The sequence below is a fragment of the Psittacula echo genome, assembly GCF_963264785.1.
Source record: "Psittacula echo genome assembly, chromosome: 2".
In the NCBI taxonomy this organism is placed as follows: Eukaryota; Metazoa; Chordata; class Aves; order Psittaciformes; family Psittacidae; genus Psittacula; species Psittacula echo.
Window position 1 is genome coordinate 108442512 of NC_137737.1, and position 25731 is coordinate 108468242.

A 25731-nucleotide genomic window follows, 5' to 3' on the forward strand; every position below is an offset into this window, starting at 1 on the left:
AGTCAAAAGTAAGAGTCTTCTTCCTTTTTTAAAAAATATATTCTGCAACAAAAATAATATGTAAAAGTCTGCTACTGTCTGACATATTCCTTGAAATGTATATTGAAGATATATAAAGCAAAAAAAAAAAAGAGTTCATAAATGGGGAGACCATCCCTACAGAAATTACCAACTTTGAGGTATCATTCTTAATTATAAGGTATTCAAACAGCAACAGTGATTGCATAAATACATATAATTCTTCTTCACATCCACAATTAACAATGCAGCAAATAACTGTTGTAACCTCATTACTGTGTATAATACCAATGGTAGGAAATTAACAATACTTGTTGGATAATAATATTATCACCGGAAAAGGGATTCCAGACTTAATGACTATTTCGGCAACTGGTATCAGCAATCACTGTAGTAAGGAAGGGCCTTATGTGAGAAACTAGCAGATGGCATTATGGAATGAATCTTCTGCTGCTGGGTTTGTATAACGTTCTATTCATCTGTTTCCATTGGGTGCACAATGTGCTATTCATCTATTTGGCTTCCTATTTGATGCTTTCAAACCTGTCAGCAATATGGCAAAAATAATTGATACTTTGGGAGTGAAGTTAAAAAATGGGAGAAGTTAGAACTACTGAGGAGAGGAGGGATCCTTAAAGAGCTGCTCTGAGAGCAACAGTGTTGCAGGAGCACATGCTGTCAAGCCATGCAGCACCAACTGCAAGACTTTTCAAAGAAGGTTAAGGAGAGAGCAGGATGCTACAGTGTTGTAATAGAATCATAGAATAGTTAGGGTTGGAAAGGACCTTAAGATCATCTAGTTCAAACCTCCCTGCCATGGGCAGGGACACCCCACACTAAACCGTGCCACCCAAGGCCTCATCCAAATTGGCCTTGAATACCGCCAAGGATGGAGCACTCACAACCTCCCTGGGCAACCCATTCCAGTGCCTCACCACCCTCACAGTAAAGAATTTCTTCCTTATATCCAATCTAAACTTCCCCTGTTTAAGTTTGAACCCGTTACTCCTTGTCCTGTCACTACAGTCCCTGATGAAGAGTCCCTCCTCAGCATCCTTGTAGGCCCCCTTCAGATACTGGGAGGCTGCTATGAGGTCTCAACGCAGCCTTCTCTTCTCCAGGCTGAACAGCCCCAACTTTCTCAGCCTGTCTCCATACGGGAGGTGCTCCAGTCCCCTGATCATCCTCATGACCCTCCTCTGGACTTGTTCCAACAGTTCCATGTCCTTTTTATGTTGAGGACACCAGAACTGCACACAATACTCCAAGTGAGGTCTCACGAGAGCAGAGTAGAGGGGCAGGATCACCTCCTTCGACCTGCTGGTCACGCTCCTTTTGATGCAGCACAGGATACGGTTGGCTTTCTGGGCTGCGAGCACACACTGCCAGCTCATGTTCATTTTTTCATCGACCAACACCCCCAAGTCCTTCTCCGCAGGGCTGCTCTGAATCTCTTCTCTGCCCAACCTGTAGCTGTGCCGGGGATTGCTCCGACCCAGGTGTAGAACCTTGCACTTGGCATGGTTGAACTTCATAAGGTTGGCATCAGCCCACCTCACAAGCGTGTCGAGGTCCCTCTGGATGGCATCCCTTCCCTCCGGAGTATCAACCGAACCACACAGCTTGGTGTCATCGGCAAACTTGCTGAGGGTGCACTCAATCCCACTGTCCATGTCACCGACAAAGATGTTGAACAAGACCAGTCCCAACACCGATTTCTGAGGGACACCACTCGTTACTGGTCTCCAGCCGGACATCGAGCTGTTGACCACAACTCTTTGCGTGCGGCCAGCCAGCCAGTTCTTTATCCACCGAGTGGCCCACCCATCAAATTGATGTCTCTCCAATTTAGAGACAAGGATGTCATGTGCAACAGTGTCAAAGGCTTTGCACAAGTCCAGGTGGATGACGTCAACTGCTCTACCCCTGTCCATCAGTTTCATAGTCCCATCATAGAAGGCCACCACATTGGTCACGCAGGATTTCCCCTTAGTGAAGCTATGCTGGCTGTCACCAACCACCTCCTTGTTTTTCATGTGCCTTAGCATGTCTTCCAGAAGAATCTGCTCCAAGAGTTTGCCAGGCACAGAGGTGAGACTGACTGGTCTGTAATTCCCCGGGTCATCCATTTTCCCCTTCTTGAAAATGGGGGTTATATTTCCCTTTTTCCAGTCGTTGGGAACTTCTCCTGACTGCCATGATTTTTCAAATATGATGGACAGTGGCTTAGTAACTTCATTCGCCAGCTCCTTCAGTACCCGCGGATGGATTTCATCAGGTCCCATGGACTTGTGTACGTTTAGGTTTTTAATAACCTAATTGTACCCATTCTTGAAACACCTGGCTAAGCCCTATGCCCAGCAAAATGGTTACTGAACAACTAGTTCCACAGTAGTGAGAGATTTCAAATCAAAGAAAAACAACTGCCCCAGAGAAACCCAAAGCAAACAGGAGTATTGGTCAAGAGCAGGAAAACAAAAGCAATGGATATTTGAGAACAGTGCAACCTCTTTATTATTAATCTATAAAATTCACATAGAATCATAGAATCATAGTGTCTTGGAATGATTTGGGTTGGAAGGGACTTTAAAGACCATCTAGTTCCAACCTCCCCTGTCACAGGCAGGGACACTTTCCACTAGACCATGTTGCTTAAAGTCCCGTCCAAACTGGCCTTGAAACTGATAAGGATGGGGCATCCACAACTTCTCTGGGCAACCTGCTCCACTTCCTCACCACCCTCACAGTAAAGAATTTCTTCCTAATGTCAAATCCAAATCTACCTTCTTTAAGTTTAAAACTTAAAACTATTCTCCTATGTCCTATCCCTACATACTTTTGTAAAAAGTCCCTTGCCAGATTTCTAGTAGACCCATTTATTTTTAGTGTGAGGTGTCCCTGCCCATGGCAGTGGGGTGGAACTAGATGATCTTAAAGTCCATTCCAACCCCAACTATTCTATGATTCTATGATTTAGGTATTGGAAGATTGTTACAAGGTCAACTGGAGGAATTAGAACAGATGAGTGTGCTGTGGTTACTAATCTGTTTGGATATTTACTAAACTAAAATAATTGGCATCTAAAATGACCAGATAACAATATTTGTAAAAGATAACTATACAAAACTACTGCAACAATATCTAATAAAGGACAGTGTGGTCTAAGAATGTAGGCATGTATGACACCTGATCTAAAGTTATGCAACCATTATTATGCATTATCAGATGTTACCTGTTGGAAGCATTAGTTTAAAAGTATCTCCAGGAAATGTGTTAATAGTTTTTGCTACCAAGTGAAATGCAGAGATGTACATCTAAGCTAAAAATAAAGGAAAGTAAAAGGTGATGAATTGTGAGGTGCATGGTCTTTGTCATTCTTAATAAAAAATATCTGGTGAAGAAACAGATGAGATGAAGAGAAATAGAACAAGTAGTGAGTGTCACAATACCTTACTTCAAGAGTTTAATATAGGCATCTACATATGAGCTAGTCTGTTAAACATCTCTTATGGTACAGAAGATAAATAAGTGCCTCTAGAGTAGTAGTTTTCATCTCATCCTAATTTAAATCTGTGCATTCTAGTTGTTTATACTTGATAGTTATCTTTTTATGATTTCAATAAGCACTGATGGTAAGCTTAGTGTACATGCTGGAGAAAGAGACAACAGAGAGGAGAAGGAATGTAAGAAGAAATGTATTTACAACAGACCAGTTCAAATAGGTGATCTGCAGGTAGTGGAGAGCAAGACATTTTCAAGGACAGCCATTTATCCAGAGAAAAAGCAAAGCAATGAAGACTTGAGAAAATACAAATTATGGAGAAGTAGGAATGCAAATTAAAAATGATCTGCCAAATTTTAATTTTAAGCTTACTGGTTCAAAAACCGTTATTTTAATTATGCTGAGCAGTGAACTGCAAAGGAATATAAAGTAGCTTTCTATAATCTTAGCCAAAAAAAAAAAAAAAAAAAAAAAAGAAGCAAGCATAATTCAGTGTGGGGTTTTTTGTTTAAAATGATTTATTACCATGTCATCAAGCCTTATTTATTAAGTCTCTATTGTCCAGATGACGCCTCCAGTCAGTGTTATCTATAAAGTTTAACATTACTTTGTAATTTTTGTTTCATTAACCAAATACCACATTCCAGAGTTATCGTTATTATTCACATTATGCAGCTTACTTAGACCAGTACAAATAGCAGCAAATGTCATTTAATTCAGAGCAGCTCTTTTGCCTCAAAAGCATTGTAAAAGTCTTCTGAAAAATTGCTGTGTACAGTCAGAACTGGTTTATTTAACTGCACAGACAACATGTTTATTCATACTTGTAACTTCATTAGTGCCAGACAAAGTATTGTACTCTTTTCTTGAGTCTTGTGTGTATTTGTGATTCGATAAAACTGTGGGAATGTAAGCTATATTCTATTACACCTTTTATGTCATTAATAGGATAAATTACTTAATTGAACTTCAGACATCTAATAGACATGCATCCAGACTGTTCAATTCAGGACAATATTAGACATCTTGACTGTTTCAATAACAATCAAACTTCTCAGCTTTCTTATCTTAGCTGCTTCAAGTATCTGTCCTGTGGTTAAAGAATGATCTTGTGGATGTTTCCATTGCTATTAAAGATCGTTATCCTGTAAGTCGTCACACAATGATTTATCAATGTGCCTATTTCAAGCTATTGAGAAGGTGGCCTGTAGATTGTGACTTTAAAAGCTGAGTCTGAATTCATCACAAAGCCAGTATATATGATATAGATGTCAAAAAATATGCCAGTTTGACATACTGGCATTTGAAATTATTGAGTAAATTTGGCATTAAAAAAAAAAACAACAAATCAACCCTGCAAAAAAACTCCAAGTGTTTGTTTAGAAGCTGAAAATCCACAATACATTTTATGCACTAACATTTTTTAGAGTAAAAGCTCAGAAGCTGTGTTTTGTGGACTAATATATATATGTATATGTTAAAAAAAAAAAGGAACAATTAAGTGTAAGAAAACTCTTAGTTATCCAATTTGAGCAGGTCAAAAGAGTTCTTACCTTTGCAGCAGAGATGGAGAAGTCATATAACGACGGATACGTTTGTGTGTGTGAATTAACACTTGTCCATCCTCACTAAGGTATCAATCACTGCTATTCCTTTTCACAACTAATGATCCCCTTCTAGAAACACGTCCTCCCAAACATGGATGACAGCTAGCTCCAGAGGCAAGTTGGAAATCTGACATCTTAAAGTCAAGACATCATCACAGCATGCCTGGTGGCTATTTTAGACATAGGAAAACAGCAGCCACATACGTGACAGGCGCAATACTGTTGCTCCATCAAAGTACATGGTGCTAATTGCAGTAATTTCAAGGAGAAAATTTCTTAACTCAGGCCAAGTTAAGTGTACTGCAAAGCGAAAGATTTTATGCACAGCAATTTCCTCAAGATCAGGCATTTTGAATCTTAATGAGAGAAAATACTGAATATAAGTAACTCCTGCTGCTTGTCAGTAAGAACTGTGTTAGTGCAATATATTTTTTTAAGCAATAAAGCTTATGTTGTTCTTATGACAGCTTATACTGCACATATGACAATGCTTCTTTATTTCAGTTCTAAGGACCCTGTAGCTCAGTAAAAGCTTTATGCACATTTAGTTGCAGGTTAATTTATATTTTGGAATGCAACTGTGGCTTCATGAAATACTTAAATCATCTTCAGTAGAGCAAGAGCAAGTTTTACTCTCTCTGCTTGATGTCTTTGGAGAGCACTGATGGTACCCAAATAGCACAATTATTCTCAGGGAGGTTTCTTTGAGTAGGAAAAGAGCTCTTACTACAGCACTTGAACACTTCTACCACCACTCTGCTCCTCACAGTTCCCAATACCCACCTCCTTGCCACATCAATATTAACAGCTTCATCATCATCAGTCACTGAAATGAATATTTCAAGTGAGCTCTTGGCCTGCCATTTGTACGTGGTTGGCCAGATGAGTACTAAGGCCACCAATGAAACATAGGTTTTTTGAGGGTTTGTGTGTCTGAGGACCAAGATTTGAGGCTTTCCACACACATTCACTGTGTAACGCTAACAAGCCGATTGTCCCTATCCTACCTGCTATCCCCTCCAGGACCCCAATGTCTGTTTCCAAAAGCAGCAACGTACAGGCAATACCTTTCACCGGCTACTGCTTAGTATAAACTAGAAAATAGCACCCCAGAAATATCATGCTCTTAACCTCAGAATCTTGTTCCCTAGGCTGATGACATACCATGTTGCTGTAAGGTTTTTATTAGGACAATAAAGTAGTAACCATTAGATCATTTCAAAATAAAGCTTCCAGTTTTTCAAAATAAGACCAGAGGGACTGCACTAATTACATTTTCTGACATAATTCAAAGGTTGATGCCAATTTTTGAGCTCCAGGTCCCTGCAGAAATGGGTCTCAGGACACAGCAGGGATCTGCTGATCATGGGGAACCAGGTATCTGCCATATTTATCAGTACAATCTTGCATTTCTAATTCATTGCTTCACAGCAGTAGCTTTTCAGGGTGAAAATGGTGTTTGGAAAATTACCACTACGTTGAAGTCATTGAGCTGGCTTCTGTGAACTGAAACTAGACAAAATCAAAGACTCACCCAGCTGGGAGAAGCGGTGGTTTGCTAATGGTTAGCATATGCACCTTAATTCTCTTACCCAGTCATCAAATCTGTTCCTCTTTCTTTCCAATGGGTGTTGTTGTTACCCATCCATCATAGCTACAAAGATTTTTCTTATTTCATTTGTCTTTTAATCATCCCTACAGCTTGCTTTATTTGCATTTTTGGCAGCAGATGCGTCAGAGACTGGGTTGTTTAAAAAAGCTTGTTTTCTTCACAGTTGCTAGACTTCACTGTAACATGCCTCTGGCTTTTGATGGTTTTATTTTAATTTTTTTTATCACACTGTGTGAAACATGAGCTATTTCTAGCTCTTCCTGCCACATAGATGAAAGTTTAGGAAATGTGATTTTCTTCAGACAAGTATAGTTGTTCATTACCAACAAATTTAGTCTTCTGTTTTGGCTACAAATTCATATCACTTTCTCTTAACTACCAGTCTTTAGGACTGGGACAGTGCTTTGTTGACGACAGCACACATCATGTAGGAATTGTCTGTGCTTAATGTCAGGCTGTGTCTAAGCAGGCAGTGCAAGCTGCACAAGTGGGAGGAAGGTATCGCCTCTGGTAAATAGCAATTCTCCAAGAAATTATGAGCCAGCAAGTTGCCTCCTTTCTATTACTCTTGAAGAGTGCTAACAATGCATGATATAAAGTGGCAGAGCTTTGCCAGGCCACCCTTATTGCAGGTCCTTTGTGTAAGCTATGTGTGCCATATAAAAGCAGTAAATAAGAGACATTACTGGGCACCTGGGCATCATACTCCCTTCTTGGATCTCTATATCCCCAGTCCCATCATTTACACACAAGCCTTGCAGAGATCCCAGCTGAGATCTAACGTAGCACAGTCTGTCTTTGCATAATGCATGGCATTTATATACATGCACTAAAAACTCCTTTCATGTTTCATGTTGACATTAGCTCTGGCCTTCATCAAAATCTCTGAAGTAATTCAATCTCAGACAAGCTGTCTCCTCTGATTCAGGGTACAATTTGGTCCTACACTCCAACCACCATCAGGTTATACAGTCTTTTGTACTATTAAGAGGCAGAAGAGGTCTGCCTGTCTTAAAGATTTCACCTCTCAGAGCCCATGAGTTACATTTTTCTTTTCCCTTTTTAGCTTTTAGGCTGTCCTTCAACACCTGGCAGGGCTGTGTCTCTATGCCTCCTTCAAATAATAGCAGTGATTATGTGTAAATGTGGTGTCTGTGTTCCTTCTTATATTGGCAGTCAGTTGAAGTGCTCTCTAACGTGAGAAACACTCCTGTGCCCCCTTCTTTTACAAACTGTGTAAACTTGTAATTTTAAGGCAGTCTAAGTTGCAATAAAGATGTAGGCCATAACATCCTGCGGAACATTTTGGTCTCGTGTCGCTCTGGCGTTTCTTCTGGGCCATTAGGGGTCCTATCTTGGAGCCTGCAGGCTGTAGTGAATCCCAACATACCTTTCTTATACACCTCATAGCAAAGAGTTTAATTGACTAATTAGTGTTTCAAGCTTCATTCCTTGAACCAGCCATCTTGGTCTTAGTCAGTATTTAAACACAACCATAAAGTTTGTGTTTCCTAAAGCTGACCCTTGTTACTTTGTTAATTATAAGACTATCTAGAAATATCTTGTTTTTCAAAATACTTTTCCTCAAACAGACAAGCCATCAAGACTAAATACCACACAGAACTGTGCCTGTCCTTCTGGATTTAACCAACTTAGCTATCTATAGTACAGTTATGTAGATCTGAGCTTGTTTTGTATACCCCTTTTGTACTAAGCAGAGAAAATTAGGCATTTCTGGGCAGTGATTAATCTCACTGTAAGTACAAAATAGGTCAGACAATTACATTCTTGGATTGGGGTGAAATGAAACCAAATAAACTTCAGGTACTATTTCAAGGGCCTGATACCAAGTTTGGATGATGCAAATGTCACTTAAGCTTCTGCGCCTAGTAAGTGAAAGGACAGTCACTTCTTAATTGTCCTGAAGGGTGACTCAAACTTTAATAAAGAAATGGGCAGGGAGCTGTCATCCAGTCAATAAAACCCGCAAGCCATAGGGAATTGGAGGGAGTGTAGTCTGCCTTTGTTTGCAGACAACATATGCCTCAGACAGACATACCAGAGAGAGGTCCTCCTGCTCCTCAGTCGGGCACTGCAGCAGGGGCAGAGGATGACAAGCATAACAGCAGGTGGAGGAAGCAGCAGTGTTGATGGCTAACAGCCTCAGATGAGCCCCAGATATAAAGCTGTACCTTCCCACCCTTACAACAGGGACAAGGAATCTTTGCTGCATAGAAATGGCATATATTCTCCTTGAAAAAAAATTGTGAAATGGGCATAACAGCTTATTCTTATAACCATAATGTATCCGTTTCTTCTGTGTAAACAGCTTTATTCTGTAAGACAGGAAAGGGGGAGTATTTCCTTTATCCCTGGGGGAAATGATGCCCTACTTCTATCTAATGTCATCCTCAGAAATGCATGCAATAACAGTAATCATTCTCAGGAAGAGAGATATTTTTCAGGGCTCTGCTTTGAATGGCCAAATTTCTACATGTTAAAGGGCACGGTTATCAGAAAGTACTTAGCAGTCGCCTTCATTAAATAGATCCCTTCCTCTGGAATTGTGAAGTCAGTCATTGGTCATTCTGACTATGTCAGGCCTGATTCTCCAGCAATTGCTTTGGTGCTGCTGCTTTTTTTCTGGAACTGGAGGCATTGATGAGCATAACAGAATTGCACTGTGTCAAAATGTACTAATGAGAGGAGGGTAACAGGAGATCTGCTGTAAGTTAAGAAAATCCCCACTGACTGGTTGTTTAAAAATCCAGACTTAATTCATTACTGCTTTTTTTTACAAAACAAGAATCATTATTTTTTGTCTCAGCACCTCATTCTAATGAGTTAATCTCCAGAGTAGATCTTTTGTGAAAGTGCGTCCTTGTAATCTTTATGTGTAATACTTTTTCATCATCCTACACCCAGTGAGCCAGTAATAGTACGATTGGTTGACATTTATGTTGAGTAAGATTTTGCTTACTTCGTTGACATCTGTCTCTTTACTTGCTTATAAACGTTTGATTTTTTAGCCCATCCTCCTAACTGTGCTTGTTTGCTCCCAAAGCTTGTTTATATTTTTCCCCTGCTAATTTTTAGGACGAAGTCTATATGGGTAACCAGATCTATTACTAAGGGTCAACAAGTCTCAGCTCTCAGAGGATGAGGCCCTTTGACACCTGGAAGTTACAATCTGTTTTATTTATTTACGTGTGTTGCAGTCCCTGAGTAAAAAGGTCACACTGGGCCAGCTGCAGTAAAGCATCATGAGCCCAGTGGTCTGGTTGCTCGTGCAGGGAGTTGGAGGCCTGCCCTGTGGATGCTGCAGTTCAGGGGCAACTCAAGGACTTGCTTGAGCTTTGCTGAAGGCAGCGCCTCTATGGGCACACAATAAAACTTCCTGGGTGGGATCATGACTTAAAGCCCTCACTCTGAACACCAGAGTTTGCACCTGCCTCCCAAAGGGTCAGACACTTGATCTAACTTCTCTGTCATCCTTATTCAATTTTTTATTGAAAGGCTGTGAGTTTTATTAGATTCAGTCATTGCTGGAAGTACGTCTTCAAGTTCTTAGTTATACAGCAATAAGTCACACTATACACACTTGTATAGATCAAGTTTTTATGTTTCTTTTCAACAAGTATTCTACAAGTGCCAGCTTATCTCATTTGCTGAAGTAACATTAGTTAGGAAAAGAAAAGGTCATTTTCCCTTTGAATTAAACTGTCTGTTTGTTGGAACATTCACTATTATCACAATTACAATACGTTTCATATTAATGATAATTCATTTATGGTTGGTCTCCTTGGATAAGCCATTTATGCATGAAACTGTAAATCAGTGAATTCTAACACTCTGATTTGACTCCAAGTCCCAAATTGTCCCAACTTTACTTTCAAATATACCGGTATACTCATGCATCCTTTGAAAAGCTATAAATTCAACTTTAAATATTCAAATATATGTCATATAACTTTTTGTTTCAGAATTTCCACTTGGTAAGAGATTGAGTTGCCGGAGCAGGACAAGCTTCACTTGGTCCATATATACTGTAGAACAATGACATTTTCTATTCAACAGGTTAAACCACTTTTTTGGGCAGAACATGAGAAATGAAAAAAAAATGTTTCTTTATGGAGCTTGAGAGATTCCCTTTTGAGTTTTAAGAGCTTGTGGTGTAGAGTAGTTCAGTTATAAGCAAACTGCCAAAGTCATGGTTGGACGTATTGACTCAGGAATTCAGCACTTTGAAAGTGAAGTTGGAAAGTGCATGTCTCTCATGTACACATTTCACAATCATTAACATCTACTAGACATGCGTTAGTTTATATGCAGCATCATCAAGTCACCTTATCACCTTGCTCAAATAAGTTCAGAAGCTCTATTAGATTTACCATTACTGTGCTTCATTTCCCAGAAGTCTATATGAGCTGCAGGTTTATTTTCATTTCCCCCCCTGTGATAATAGCAGGGCCTGTTGCATGTTTTCTAAGTAAGTGTTGCATTTTCCTCAATGAATTTTATATCCTTTTGAACAGACAGATTTGCAACTAGAGAGCCATAATAACTAGAACTATAAATACAAAACAATATCACCTGAAATGCTCATGTTTGAGATTGAGTGATAAAACACTCTATTGTAGCTGGTTTTTGTTGGGTCTTATTTTTTTTCAATGGGAAATGTTGAAAAAGAAGTTTGGTTTGGTTTGTTGTTTTTTTTTTTTTTTTTTTAAAGAATATTTATGAGGATTTATTTTTCAGTTATGGTTTGTTTTATTTTATATGTTTGCTTTGTATTTTTTCATTTGATGGAATAGGAACTTTTCATGATGTTCCTGATCCAAAAGCCTCATGTTAATAGCTTCTAAAGAAAGGCTTTTCCTGCCTATTTGAATGTTTCTGCAGAATTTCAAACCTGAGCATTGAATACTACTGTTTTATGAGGAACCCAGTCTCTTCAAAACCTTAATAATTTGCACAGGCAACTGTACTAATTGCTAGAACTGTATGAATGCCTAGAAATAGAGTAGGTCAAAGAGTCTTCCTTAAATAAGCAACTGGACTAAGTGGCAAATTGCTTTACTTCAGAAAAGTTAATGTCAATTAATTCCTTTTTTGTAATCTTTTTGTGACTCTTCTTCTTTCCCCTGATAATAACCAAACAGAGACACTCCTGGAGATGTTATTTATGCTGCAGCAGTTTCCACGAAACAAAGGCTTGGTATGCTTTGTATTGACAATTACAAGAAAACATGGTCACTGTCCAGAAAGCTGCTCACGTTTGTGTTCACTCGCTATAGTCAACTAATCAACATGCAACAGGGGACAAATGAATAAGTAGGGAAATAATATAGCAAAAAAGTGCTAAGAGCTGAAAAGCAGAATTGCAGCTAAACAGACCAGGGGTCTAGGCCTGATTGTGGGGCTGGGCAGGTAAAGAGTATAAATGAAATATCTGTTTTATGAGAAATCTTGTTTCTACACCATTTGGGAGAGCACAGACATTTCGGTGAGTAGGAGATGTTACCCAGAATCTTGTGAACTCTCTCAGAGGTATGATCAAAGGAGGACACGTTCTTCTCCACAGAGAAATTAAAAATAAATCTGTGTATGTCAGATCCCACAGCTGAAGACTTGAAAGAAAAAAACATAGTGCAAATATTCTGCCTGAGACAGACCTGAACTATAATACTAAACACCAAGGAGCTGTGGGAATCTGTAAGTCCAGAAAATGAATGTGTAACGTCATCTGGGCAGCAGGTAGGGAGAAGAAGGAAGACTGTATCTCACGAGAAAGGAGAATATAATTTTGGAGTAAGGGAATGAAAATGATTACACTCTTTAAGGACAGAGCTGTAAAAACATTGGTAGATTAAATGGAAATGGACAAATCAAATTACATATTAAAATTAGGATATTTTTAAACATAAGTTTTCATTATTCCGTATTTATATAGCAGTATGGTATGTGTTGTATTCTGAGACTACCAGAAAGATACGGCTCTACTTGGGAAAATAAAACCTCTACCTTGAACTTGCAACCAGGTCTGTGTCTAAAAATCCTTAAATGTAAATATTAAACAGATCCTTTCCTGCAAAAGAAACTCTGCTGGTAGCTTGAGTCAGGGTCTGAGATCTTACTAGCAAAAGATACACGCAAAGAAAAGACAGCTAAGACCATTGAGGAAATTGTGAAATCTAATAGACATTTTCTTAGAACTGCTCGTTGTCTTTGACAATTTTAAGAAGTCTATTATTGGTGTATTAATATTTACATTCCTGTAAGAAAAGTTGGGTTTTAAGCACCATAATTTGAATGAAAGGAGATTTCCTTCCTTTTCCTGATATATTCACCTTCTGCGGTTTTGGAAGAAAACTAAATAAAAATCACATAAGAAATGTGGCTTTATTTCCTTTTTTTTTTTTTTTTTATTTTATTTTTATTTGAGAGGTTTTATTGTAATTTATCTGATCCATCAACAAAAACAATGTCTAGATTATTTTACCACCCTGAAAATGCTATCTTACTATTGTGCTTTGTTTGCTGAATTCTACAGGAATTATCAGAAATAGTTATTACTTCTGCTTTGCCCCTTATATTAATGCTATAATTCAGTGTACTTCTCTGACAGACTCATTAAGACACAAGGGCAAGCTGGAAAGCAGTGCATCTTCTGCATTTTAATATTGTGAATACATAGCAAATGCTTCACTGCCAGTTATAACTGACAAAATAAGAACCATTTAAAGGTTTTAAAAAACTGACTTTCTCTGACTGTGCCTTGGGTAACAAGGCTAAGGATAATGTCTTGTCATAAATATAGAACAATGATTCTTCTATTTCTTAACAGTTTCTTGTAAGTTTCTCAGGTTTCAAACTCAAACATTTTAATACTTGTACTGCATCCATACAGCTCTTCTGGAGGCGTTGGAGAGCTTGGTTTTGCAAAGAAATTGTCAGCCTAAGATTAACGGCACCACCTTTGTTTACGACCTTGTTTTAATTTGAGCAGAATTGCACTTTACGAAAGAGATGCATTTCCTGAGAGATTTTTCAAGATGAGACAAAAAATTTCTGACATCCTGCATTGCAAGGAATTCATTATCCTCAAAAATCTTTATGCATGTTCAAGCACCACCAACACCATATGATTTCTGTGATAATTTAGCACTTTCCAACTGAGTGAGTTTGTTCACAATATTTTTGTTCTACTTAAATATTGCGTCTCCTAACATGAGAAAAATCTTACATCTTCTTTTACTTCTGCCGAAGCAAACCAGGAAGTTTCCATTTAAGACTGAAAACCAAAACACGGTTACTCCTGTATCCCTCAAAGGAAAGACGTATCTAATTCTATCTAATATAAAATCTAAATAAAGTAATAAACAGGATGTAAACATTAGCAAATCAGATAGGAATCATATTAATCAGCTGAGCACTTCTATTGCAACATAAGAACTGAAGGTCAGGGTGAGTTTAGTGTTCTCTGAATGTGCATAGAGCATAATTGTTCAGTTTAAAAAAGAAATATTGTGAAGACATCTGTTTTGGTGCGCACTCCTTGCTCACACAAGAGTGGTGTTCACGTGATGGCAATAGCCTCAGGAGAGCATCAGTGAAACTTTGTGGAGACCTTGCTGTATTAGTATTATAATGTGAGGTATATGAATATGCATTGGCAAAATTATTTCAACTGAAGGTTGTTGAGGCTTGTGCTGCAGAAGCATTAGAATGTCAATTGTGAGATTTAGATTGGTGTAATGCTTTCAAGTCAAGGCTACAGAGACCACTGGAGGTTTCCATTATGATACTTTGATGAGGTGATTAGTGTAGGAAAATTATTCCGTTTCAAACCTGAACCATTAGAAGAATCATTATGTATTATGGGATATTACACTATATTCTGGTAGTGTGATTATTTCTGTATTGTATTCACAGTATAATAAAAGGAATGGCAAGTTAGAATCTCTAAACATGACTTTTGAACAACATTTTACACAAAGACAGAAAGCTAGGTGATACTACATTGGTTCATGAGGAATTGGAAGAAATGTTAGATGGTGAAGAGAAAGAACCAGAGGAAGAACATGGAAGAAACGTACCTGAGATTGGATATAGAACTAATACCTCTGATATTTTCAGCTTTAAGAAAATGCTGCTTTTTTTTGAGATTTTTTTACACTCTGAAACTTTTTCAATTTTCATTGAGATGACTCTTCAAGAAAAGCATGAAATTGCACGTGAAATTGTATACATATTACTATCTACCCATGTATCTGTTCCAACCACTCTAAATAATATTGGGTTGCCATGAGTCTCCTTTCAGAAACAAGTGTTATATTCAATATATCTCATCCTACTTTGTGTAATTTTGCATGCTTTGGAAAGGAAGTGATTTTTTAGGTGACAAATTTACAGCTGGCAAATACATGCTTGTTACAAAAGTCTAGGAAATGTCTAAAATTTCTGTATAAGCTAACAAAGCTATGGGAGTGCGCAGTGCACAACATGTCAAAGCTGACAATATGTGTTGGCAATGTTCACTTCAATTGCTCATACACATCACCTCATTCAAAATTAATTGCAACCACACAGAGGAAAGGTTTGATGTCATTGTAGAGAGCTCAATAAAAAATGATGTTTAATGTGCACCATCCGCTAGGAAACGGAAGAAATTGCTACAATACCTGAAGGATTAAATGGATTAGAAAGTAGCAAAAGATTTACTGCCATGATTAAAACAGATGCATGAACCATACAGATCCTGAATCTGTTCCCAAAACAACAAATCGAACAGAAAAAGGACAGGGATGATGAGTATGAAGAACATCTATTGATGCCAAAAAGAGAACTTGCACTGCAGATGACATGCACAAAAAAATCCATGATACGAATAACCAAGGCAAAGAATTGTGCTGAGAGATAAGTAAGAAAACTCTGCTCACCCTCTCCTTATGTGAAAAAGGAAAAAAAAGTTCCAGCAGAAGAACGATTGAAAGCAAAGCCAGGCCTATCTAAGACAAATCCTAATATTCCCTGGCTATGTCCAAATGATGGGATGCAGCAACTTTTCCCAGCTCCCAGGAAAGGAGCATGTAACTCACGTGGATCCCACCTAAACAGTGCAACAAGACTATAGATATACACTTTGTCTCCCTGTTTTCCAGAAGAAGAAAAGCCCATTATGCAGGTCAAAATCCAACTACCTTTCCCAGGGATCTCAGTGGAAGATCAGTTGTTGGTGAGCAGCTGCCTTACTATCTGCCAGTAAGTAGTAATAGTCATAGATACTGTGGCAATATGTTGATATAAAATTAATAAGATAATACAAAGTGAGAAAAAAACCACATATGTATAATGACATTCAGATTACTATTAATATTACTATTAGCAAGGAGATAAACCTCACTAGCATGATTTTGTGATTTTACTTTGTATTACTATATTATTATTTTCTTAGCATATTCTTTAGAGCACCTGTTCCAGACCATTATGAGAAATGAAGATGTTAGAAAAGGGATCATCTGTTCAATGCATTTAGGAAAACTTAAAGTTAGATTCATAAAATGTTAAGAATCACTGTTTTAAATGTCTGTGCAATAAGAACTTCAGAAAGCTATTTTCCCCACCAATCTGTTGCTTAATTATTTTTTTTTTAACCTTTTAATCACTTCCATTTCATACCTGTCTAGTGACTAATGTGGCAATGTTTGCTTAACAATCAGAGTTGCAAATGATGCCTTGCTGGGAGGTGGAACCGCGTATGGAAATTTCATTATAACTTAAGAAAAGAAACTGTCAATTTAGATTATGCTATTATGAAAAAAAAAAATGAGCTTTATGCAATGTTAAAATGCTGGCATAGTGACAAGAAAATGCTGTGCTAAGGCTTTCAGAAACTGCTTCACTCTTCTCTCGGAAACTAACATCAGACATGACCCTACACGCTCTCAGAGAAGGATTTCATTTATCATCATGGATGCTGCGTTTCCCATAAACCTTAAACAGCAGGTTCCTTTCACAAATACCTTTCATTTGTCATTGTCACTGCCTTGTGACACTTAAAAGAAATATAAGTTGAAACATTCTGTCTCTTCTATAACAGCACTACAAATTCCTGTTCAACTGTGATGAGGAAATTTTCACCATGATTAGTGCAGACAAATCCATTTTTCTCCTGGTATTCTTACCTCAGACAACTTTACAACTTCCTTCACCACCAGTAAAAATTTGTTACTTTTGAGGCATTTTAGGGATAGTAATATTTTCTTAGGAAACAGCAAGGTGATTTTGCCTTACCTAACTTTGCCATTAATCTGACACAGAGCTGTGCAATACCTGTGGTTTCTACACATGATAAAACGTGTTGCTATGCACATCCCCAGGCCTGAATCTGACTTGCATTTGTACGTCTAACTTCCAAGATCTCTTCACAAGGGCTGGTGGAAGACTGGTCTTCCAGGACAGTAGCCAGATTTCCTCCAGCTGACACAGGCCAAACATGCTTTCTTTGCACCTGGCACTACTCATGTTTTTCATATGGAATGACTACATGAAGAAGAATTGGCTCTGTCGATCTGCCCATCCGCCGGCTGAGGAAAGCTCTAAACCCACACAATATTTGTCGCTTGCTCCCACAAATGGTAATAACAGTAGGGACAAGAGGTTGTGTGCTTGTCTAGAACAGTTTAAAATAATAGTCCTACTGCTCATAATTGACATATATGCTTAAATAGGCTTATGGAAAAGTATTTTTTATAAAAGAAAGCTGGTTTATCTCCTATATTTTTGAATTTTACATAATGCTTTACATTGCTTGAAGTTCATTAGTTGAAATGTGTAGAGATCGTCATATTTCCACTGGGAAGTTTCAACACTTTCTTGCAAGTTGCCTAATATTCAAAATAAGCTTCTTGTTCGGAGCTCTAGTACTTAGACTTAGTAATTAAGTTACATCTCAAAATGCACCATAGCAAAGGGTTTTTCTGGCTTTAGGGGCTTGTGTGCTAATTGCAGAAACAAATTTATTCACAGTAAATTAAGGCAAACAGGAAGGCCTTCAGCTGAAATACTGAAGAGAATGTTTGCTAAAGCTGAAATGGATTAAAAAGCTTCAGTAAGACTTTGTATGAGCAACCTAAATGGAACATGTTTCAGAATTTAAATATGAACAGATAATTCAGTTTTTAAAGTACCTAGGGAGTATTAACCAAGAGTCATGCATGCTAAATCTGGAAGAAATGCTACTGCTTTAAATGCTCTAAGCTTTGATAGCATAACTGGCAGAATATATTTATTTCTACTTAATGGAGAGCACTAAAGTCTGCTGAAATATTTAAATACATATTTTCACAGCCTATGAGAGAGCATCTGCTTGTGCTTCATTTTGTATAGGTTCATCACTAGATTTAGCTTTGATCTTTTGGATGATCATTATATTTTGATTCACTGTTACACAGCTGTAGTTAAAACATAGGTATTACTCATAACAGAAAACTCCTCTTTGATACTGCTGTGTTTATATAATTCTTTTCTATAGCATCCAAATTCCACTGCAAAATCTGGAAACTATATAATCACATAATAAGAAAAGTAGTAATACCTGCTGTCTCATCCATAGATGAGCAGCAGATGTAGAGATTTAAACATTCTGATAATAATAATCTGATAACTTTTGTTAGTATTGCATTAGTTTAGCAAAGATTAATTTTCACTGGACAAAAATAATTTCTGAATGTAATGAGATCAGCCTCTTACTTTAGGTTTTATTTTCCCATTGCTAGATACTTGGTGATGGTTTTAATGTCATGTCATGGTTTTTTCCATGGTTATAGGACTACTTGGTGAATAGGTTACTTGCATCACTTAACTATAAGAAGGACACAGGAATCCTTTGTTTCCTTTCAACTGAAAACCAGGGATCTTATCAGTCCATGGTGTAAAGAGACTTTACTGTCTTCTGGTTGTACATCAAGAGAGCTTGGTGAAGCAGTCCATCAGTGGGACACAGGCTGGTGAGGGGGCTGCCCCATGCACTAGGCAATATAAAGGGGTGCTTGCACCCCCTGACTGCATCATCTTCTCCCTGGGAAATACAATGCAATGCTGTGTGTCTTCAGTTCAGCTGATGAAGAGAGGTCCTGTCTCCCTTTTGACTCAAATTTTTTCTTTTCCTTTTTCAACACTGAGTTTTGTTCCTCCAACTACTGAAACTGGAAAATGAACTAAAATGGAAGATAAAAGGAATGCATGGTTGAGTCCTGCACTAAATTCTAAGAATAGACTATTTGACACTTCCTTATGAACAGTTAAGGCCATTGGTGTGTCCCTGAGGATAGTTAGCTGCCTATGTGAAATGTGTTCTCCCTGCATTTGTTGACCTAGTGATTCACATGCTAGTTGTAATTGGATTTTTCAGAACATCCAGTTTCCTGATTCTGACAAAACCTCCTCAACTTTGAACTCTGAATATCCCTCCTAGAAGTACAGTTTCACTGCAAGGTGTTAAATGTTTCTGATCTAGCAAAGCTTGCATGAATAAAACCCAAAGGATATGCTACTGCAGAAGACAGCTCAGTTTTAGGCAATGAAGTTTTGGCTACAATGCAACTACAATACAATACAACTTGTCCCTAAGCTCCTTTGAAATCCGAAAGCATACTAAGGATATGTATTGTAGAGTGATATCTAAGTTCCTGTTTCTACCCTCACCCCATGGCTGAGTTTTTGTGGTTTCTAGAAGTACATTAGCATAGTTGTATTGACTTCAGTGCAAAATTTAGAAGAATCAGCTCCCATTTTGGTCATGTCCTTTAATAAAATGAACGCAATTAGAAAAGGGGGTTATTAAATGACTGTCCAGTTTGCTCTGTTACTGAATGTGTACACTGTTTGGAGTTTGATTTAGTTACCTTACTTTTCAGAGATTTATTTTAAGCCTTCCTGATTTGTTGAAATAGCAATTTGCACATTGTATATGCTGTTTATAGATTTCAGCTGCTAGAAGGTTGTTATGGATATGAATCTATTATGCCTTCAGGCATGTCTGTCAAACACTGATCTGCAAATGAAAGAATAATTACATACCATTTCAGATTATGTTTTGATGGTAATTGTGATATCAAATACAACTGAAACAGGCTTTTTCTTCAGGGAAGAATAAGAATGGAGAAAACGATTTTGTTCCAGTGGAAGGAGCAGAGTCGTTTATACTTACACTAAAAAAAATAATCAGGATTGGAAGTGCTCTCTGTGAAGAGCAAGGAATATCATATCTGGGAGACAGAATGGTTTGATTTTTCATCTTCCCCTTTCAAAGCCTACCTAAGTGAAACACCTACAGCATTTCAGAAGAGGATTATTTCACCTAATCATCATAGTTGAACAGATGTGTGGCGTAGCTACAGAGGGGTGAGAAATAAACAGGCAGAAATTAAATTCCAAGCTCTGGGTAGCAATACCTGTAAGCAGCTTGTCTGCTCTTCTGTTCCCTTCCTGAAGAGCACCTGTCACAGCTGGATTTGAGGGAGATTTTCAACTCTGACAGTAGAAGGAACAGCCATTTCCCTCAGAAGCAGTAATGGTGAGCTGTGTTTTGCCCATAGTTTCCTATAGTTAGAACACTCATTCATTAAAAAATGCAGAGGGGAGGGAAAAATGAAAGCAGTTTTTGTTAGTAATTTTAGGGGTTTGTACCTGGTTTACATGATTTCTTTAATCTAGCAGGTTTAGCAAAAATAAGGCTGGTAAAACAATAAACAATAATTAGAATCCAACTCTAAACCTGTAAGAAATGAGATTCTTGAAAATGTTTTTCTGGAAGAGAAAAAGTGAACTGAAGGAAAATATGAAAGAATTGAGGTTATTCAGTGTGAAGAAGAGATGACTCTGCGGAAATCTTATTGAGTCTTTCCATACTTAAAATGGGCTTATGAGAATGATGGGGACTTTTTAGGAGGGCCTGTAGCAATAGGATGAAAGATAATGGTTTTAAAATAAAAGAGGGGAGATTCAGGCTGGATGTGAAGAAAAAATTCTTTATAATGAGGGAGGTAAAATACTGAAACAGGTTGCCTAGAGAGGTGATGGATGTGCCATCCCTGGAGACATTCAAGGCCAGGCTGGATGTTATTCTGTGCAACCTGATCTAGTTGAAGATGCAAGGGGGGATGGGCTTCCAACCCAAACCATTCTATGATTCTATGTTTCTAACTAGGAAGTGGGTGAAAAACTGGCTGAACTGCTGAGTGTGGTCCCAAGTGCAACCGGTGGCTGCTTAAAAACAGCATCCTCAGAGGCCACCACGGGAGCCCATTGCATTCATCATCGAGTGAACAAGTGGATAAGAGGGCCTGACTATGAGCAGGAGTCAGCAGCATATCATGGTGGGAACAAAACCAAGCCCTCATTGGCACAATGTTATGCACATGTATAGCCAGTTCTAATTAGGTATGAGGGAAAACATCCTCACAGTGAGAATCCAGGTAGCAGGTTTCCCAGAGAAGCTGTGGAACATGCATCCTTGGATATATTCAAAACTCAGCTGGCCAAGGCCATGGGCAGCACAGGGTGACTTTGGCGCTAGACCTGCTTTGACCAGGACCTTGGTTGCAAAGACTCTTACTACTTAAATTATCCTGTGTTTTCTTCTTTCTAAGTCAAAGAAGAAAAGCATAGTCTATGCCTCACTGCTCGTAAAGGTAAACCTTTATCTGGACTGGGCACATTCTTGAGTGCTCCAGCCCACAGATCAGGAAAATTTCTAACAACAAAGCACATACTGAAAGAGGGGACAGGAGAATGATGGAAGAAAAGGGTCAGCTCTCTTTCAGAGACATCCATAGATGTTCAGAGACAGTAATAGTCTCTCTGGATTGCAAAAACTGAAGCCTGGAAAATGATTGTATCAACCAAACTAGACATAAGATGACCTAAATTATACGAGTTTGGCATAATTTTATCTTTTTTAATGAGCTCAACTCTACGATGAGCTATTTTTAGCTGGTGATAATGAACTCCAACAGCTTACAGGACAGATGAGAAAGATGAGTCCAACTGTGCAGAGACAAGACTGGAAATCAGGAATCTCCTCACAGATCTACTGCATGCTAAATACTTTTCATAACTGCTTTGAAACAGCTCAGATGGAAAATATTGTACAAACATAAAATAATATTGCTAATATTATCATGCTTTGTATCTTCTCGGTGACAACCAACGGTAGGACAAGGGGTAATGGGTACAAACTGGAACACAAGAGGTTCCACTTAAACTTGAGAAGAAACTTCTTCTCAGTGAGGGTGACAGAACACTGGAACAGGTTGCCCAGGGAGGTTGTGGAGTCTCCTTCTCTGGAGACATTCAAAACCCGCCCGGACACATTCCTGTGTAACCTCATCTAGGTGTTCCTGCTCCGGCAGGGGGATTGGACTAGATGATCTTTTGAGGTCCCTTCCAATTCCTAATATTCTGTGATTCTGTGAAATGCTCCTAGGAATAAAAGAAGTTGAGGAACACAATCCTGCTACCTCCTAAAATTTATATTAAGCAGAAGGATTAGCTGTCCTTCATAAGCTATACCAAATGATTAGTAACCCCAGTGAAATAATTTTTGACCTGGAAGATAAATGTACAGGATGTCACAAATGGGCGTATGAAATAATAGAAATGGAGAACAGACAAAGAAAGACAGAACAAGGAGAATTTTAAGATAAAATATGTCTGTACCAGTAGGTTGTGGTTAGCTACTGTTATCAGTTCCCAGAAACCATTGAGTCTTTCCATTACCAGTCAGTCTATTTATAGGTATGATTTTCATTTTCCTGAAAAGCATAATGCTCTTCTAGTCTCTTATGCTTTGAAGACCACAACACTTTCTACCATAGTCTCCAGTGGCCATAGGCTATCACTTACTGCTGTTTGCTAGAGCATATAGATCTGTTTAGTCCTTCATTTTCAAGCTTATGAGATATTTGGATAGAAGAGACAAAAGTAAAATGTGAAAATCTGGTTTGTGATCATTACATGAGCATTTTAGGATGTCAGTGTTCTTTCTGAGATGAAGTTTTAAGACATTGTAAAGATCCATATGTCTGTATTATCTGAGCTGTTTTCAGACTATGTTTCTGTGCTGCCTGCCTAGCCCATCCAAGTTTCAGTCTGAATAACCATTTTCTGCAGTAAGTCTAAATAAAGATAAATTTTCATCTCATGCAAGCTCAAAACTAGTCAGTTGCTACCTATTTTACATCACTGCCTGAATTTCTTTGACAAGGATTACAGATGAACAGAAGCAAGGGAGGAAATGTGAAGTTACAAAGGTTAAGGTGTCATTGTGGTAATTGCTTATGTTTTAAGTAAGCAGCTGAAAAGAGGAAATAATTTATATTATACAACTTTTCCAAATAGACAAATTCCAGTAGTGCAATCACTGAATAGCCATATATTAGAAATGATTGAAAAAGAATAAAAAAAAAAAGAAAATAATTTCTAGTTAAAAGGTTTTGTAGACTAGGTTTGCATCCCTTTCTAATATTTTACTGGAAATGTTTAAGCAAATCAAGATTTATGTTGGTGAACACCCAGGATTTCTTTAATCACAAAGCTATTTTTTGGTGACCACCCAAAATTCACTTGAGTGAAAGCCAATTATCGTTTATAAAGTTAGCTACAAGAAAGAAACAATGATAGTCACTACGCTTAGGTATAAAATCCCAGCCATAGGAGGGAATTGTAGGTGACTAAATAATCACCAAAGTGGGAATTTCTTATTAAAAATCTGTAAAAATTGAAGCAAATTTTAAACAAGAACTGTTTTTTCTCAGAATATTCCCTAAGATTGAGTAAACTCACTAAACATATCATCTTCATAATTTTTTTAGTTCTTCCATATCATCATATCTTCTCTTAGATTAGAAAAGAAATTAATTTATATGCAAAGTCATGTACTAGATCAACTTAAATAAGTGGCAATGTTTTGTAGATTTTATTACTAACTCCATTCTTTTCTTGCTATTTTTTCCAGCTACATCCAAGTTACACATTAATCATTAAGTTTTGCTTTTCCAGAGTATTCTTCTTTAAAGGTAAGAAAGTCCTGTTTCTGAAATACATTAATATTCAGACCCAAAACACATTGACGCCAAGGAGAAGATTTTAGTACATTGTTCCAAACACCCAGTGTGAGTCATATTTCATTATCTGGTAGACCAGATTACATCTAGTAAATGTTGACACAAAAAAGGAACAGGAGGAGAGAAGGCTCCTGGACTTTCCTAGGTCTCCTTCACAGGATTTAAGTGCTTTTACAATAAGTTCACTTTCTGAGGTCACTGTTTCTTTTTTGCTCCTGTCCCCACAAAGGCCAGATGAGCCTTGAGCCTGGAGAGTGAACAGTGTTTCCTATCAGCCCTGCTCTGCAGTGCCTAGGTAAACGAGGTGGTGAGAAAGGAGATTTTCCATCCTTTACAAGGCAGGGTTCATCCTCAGTGCAAATCAATGGATATTGGATATAATCTGCTCTATGATTTGCCATAGGTTGCAGCTGAATGATGTTCTTGATACTCATTTTGGGTCTGCATCATTTCCACGAATGATTTTAGAAGACTCTGGTTTGATTTGTGCTGCTGTTAATCTTTAGCTACAGAATTGCCATTGCTGGTTTCGGGTAAAAACAATACACATTCTACTGCCTGGAGGAAGATGTTTTCCACTCCTATTTGATACCTGACATTGTTCCTGCTGAAATTTATTTGCTGTGATTTCTTCAGTAACCCATTTCTATGCCATGGGGCTTTTTTTGTCACTGTTTTGATCTGCTGCTCTCTCAGTTCTTCAAATCATGCTTACCAAGATATGACAGGGTACAATTTTAAAGCAGAGAAAGCAGTGGTGACCGCATAAATCCTTTTAAATACAATCTGCTGGGTAGCAGAGTAATACCTCTGATTGGTGGGAAATCTAGGCATGATCTCTCTGTAGATAGAAATTCCTCTGCAAGATTTGCATTGCCTTTGCATTTTCATTTTCTGATTTTTAAAGGGATCATATATTTTGGATGAATTAAAAGTAAATAATTTAGTGGATATTCATAGATATTTGCTCCTCATATTCTTGTTTGTGTTTTGAAAAACTTCTGTAGAATATTTTGGTCGGGATTTTAGCAAGATAACAGAGCGAGAGATTTGAACCAAATGTGACCGATAACCAGGTAGCCTATCCTCTATAGACAGTGTTTAGTAATGATTTTTAATTTAAAAAGGTATTATATATTCCATTGAACTTGTATGTAAGATATCAAAAGGTTTGATGATAATCATGCAGCACACAGGATAGAAGAGAGCTTGAAATTGTAGTGTATGTTTACATTTCTGACAGTTCCGTGTAGATTATGAGCTCTCAAAAGAGCAGGACGGTAAGCAAATGGGGCATCTGGAAGTGTGCTGCCCACTGCTGACTATTCTTAACCATTTGATGCTTCCGGCATGCTTCTATTTCCTTTCAGATTGCAAAATATTTTTTAGCTCTCTTGGCATAGCTGTAAAAAGAATTAAAGTGATAATTAAAAGATGATGTCTACACCATAGACTAAAGCAATATATTGGCTCCTCCCTGGGCATACATGAGAATCACATCCAGGATGGAAAATGCAACTATACACAAAAGAAGAAACTAGGCAAGCTCATGAGTTAAGGGTGCTCAGGTAAGTGGCACAGGAGATGGGTTTAACTGGAAAACAGAAACCTGAGTGTATGCCTGACATACCCTAGAGCACAGTACTCCAGCACAGGACAACTGTTATATATGCTGAGTGCAATAGGCATCCAGTTAGACTTTGTTTTGGCTCTACAGTCTAACACACTATTTCCAACAGTGCACAACAGCCCTGCTTCCCTGACAGATGGGTAATTCTGGTATCGTGAAGTCTGCACATAAAAACTGAAGTAAATCTGATGTAATAGCTGAAATGGACACAAAGGATTAAAATCGCAGCCTGT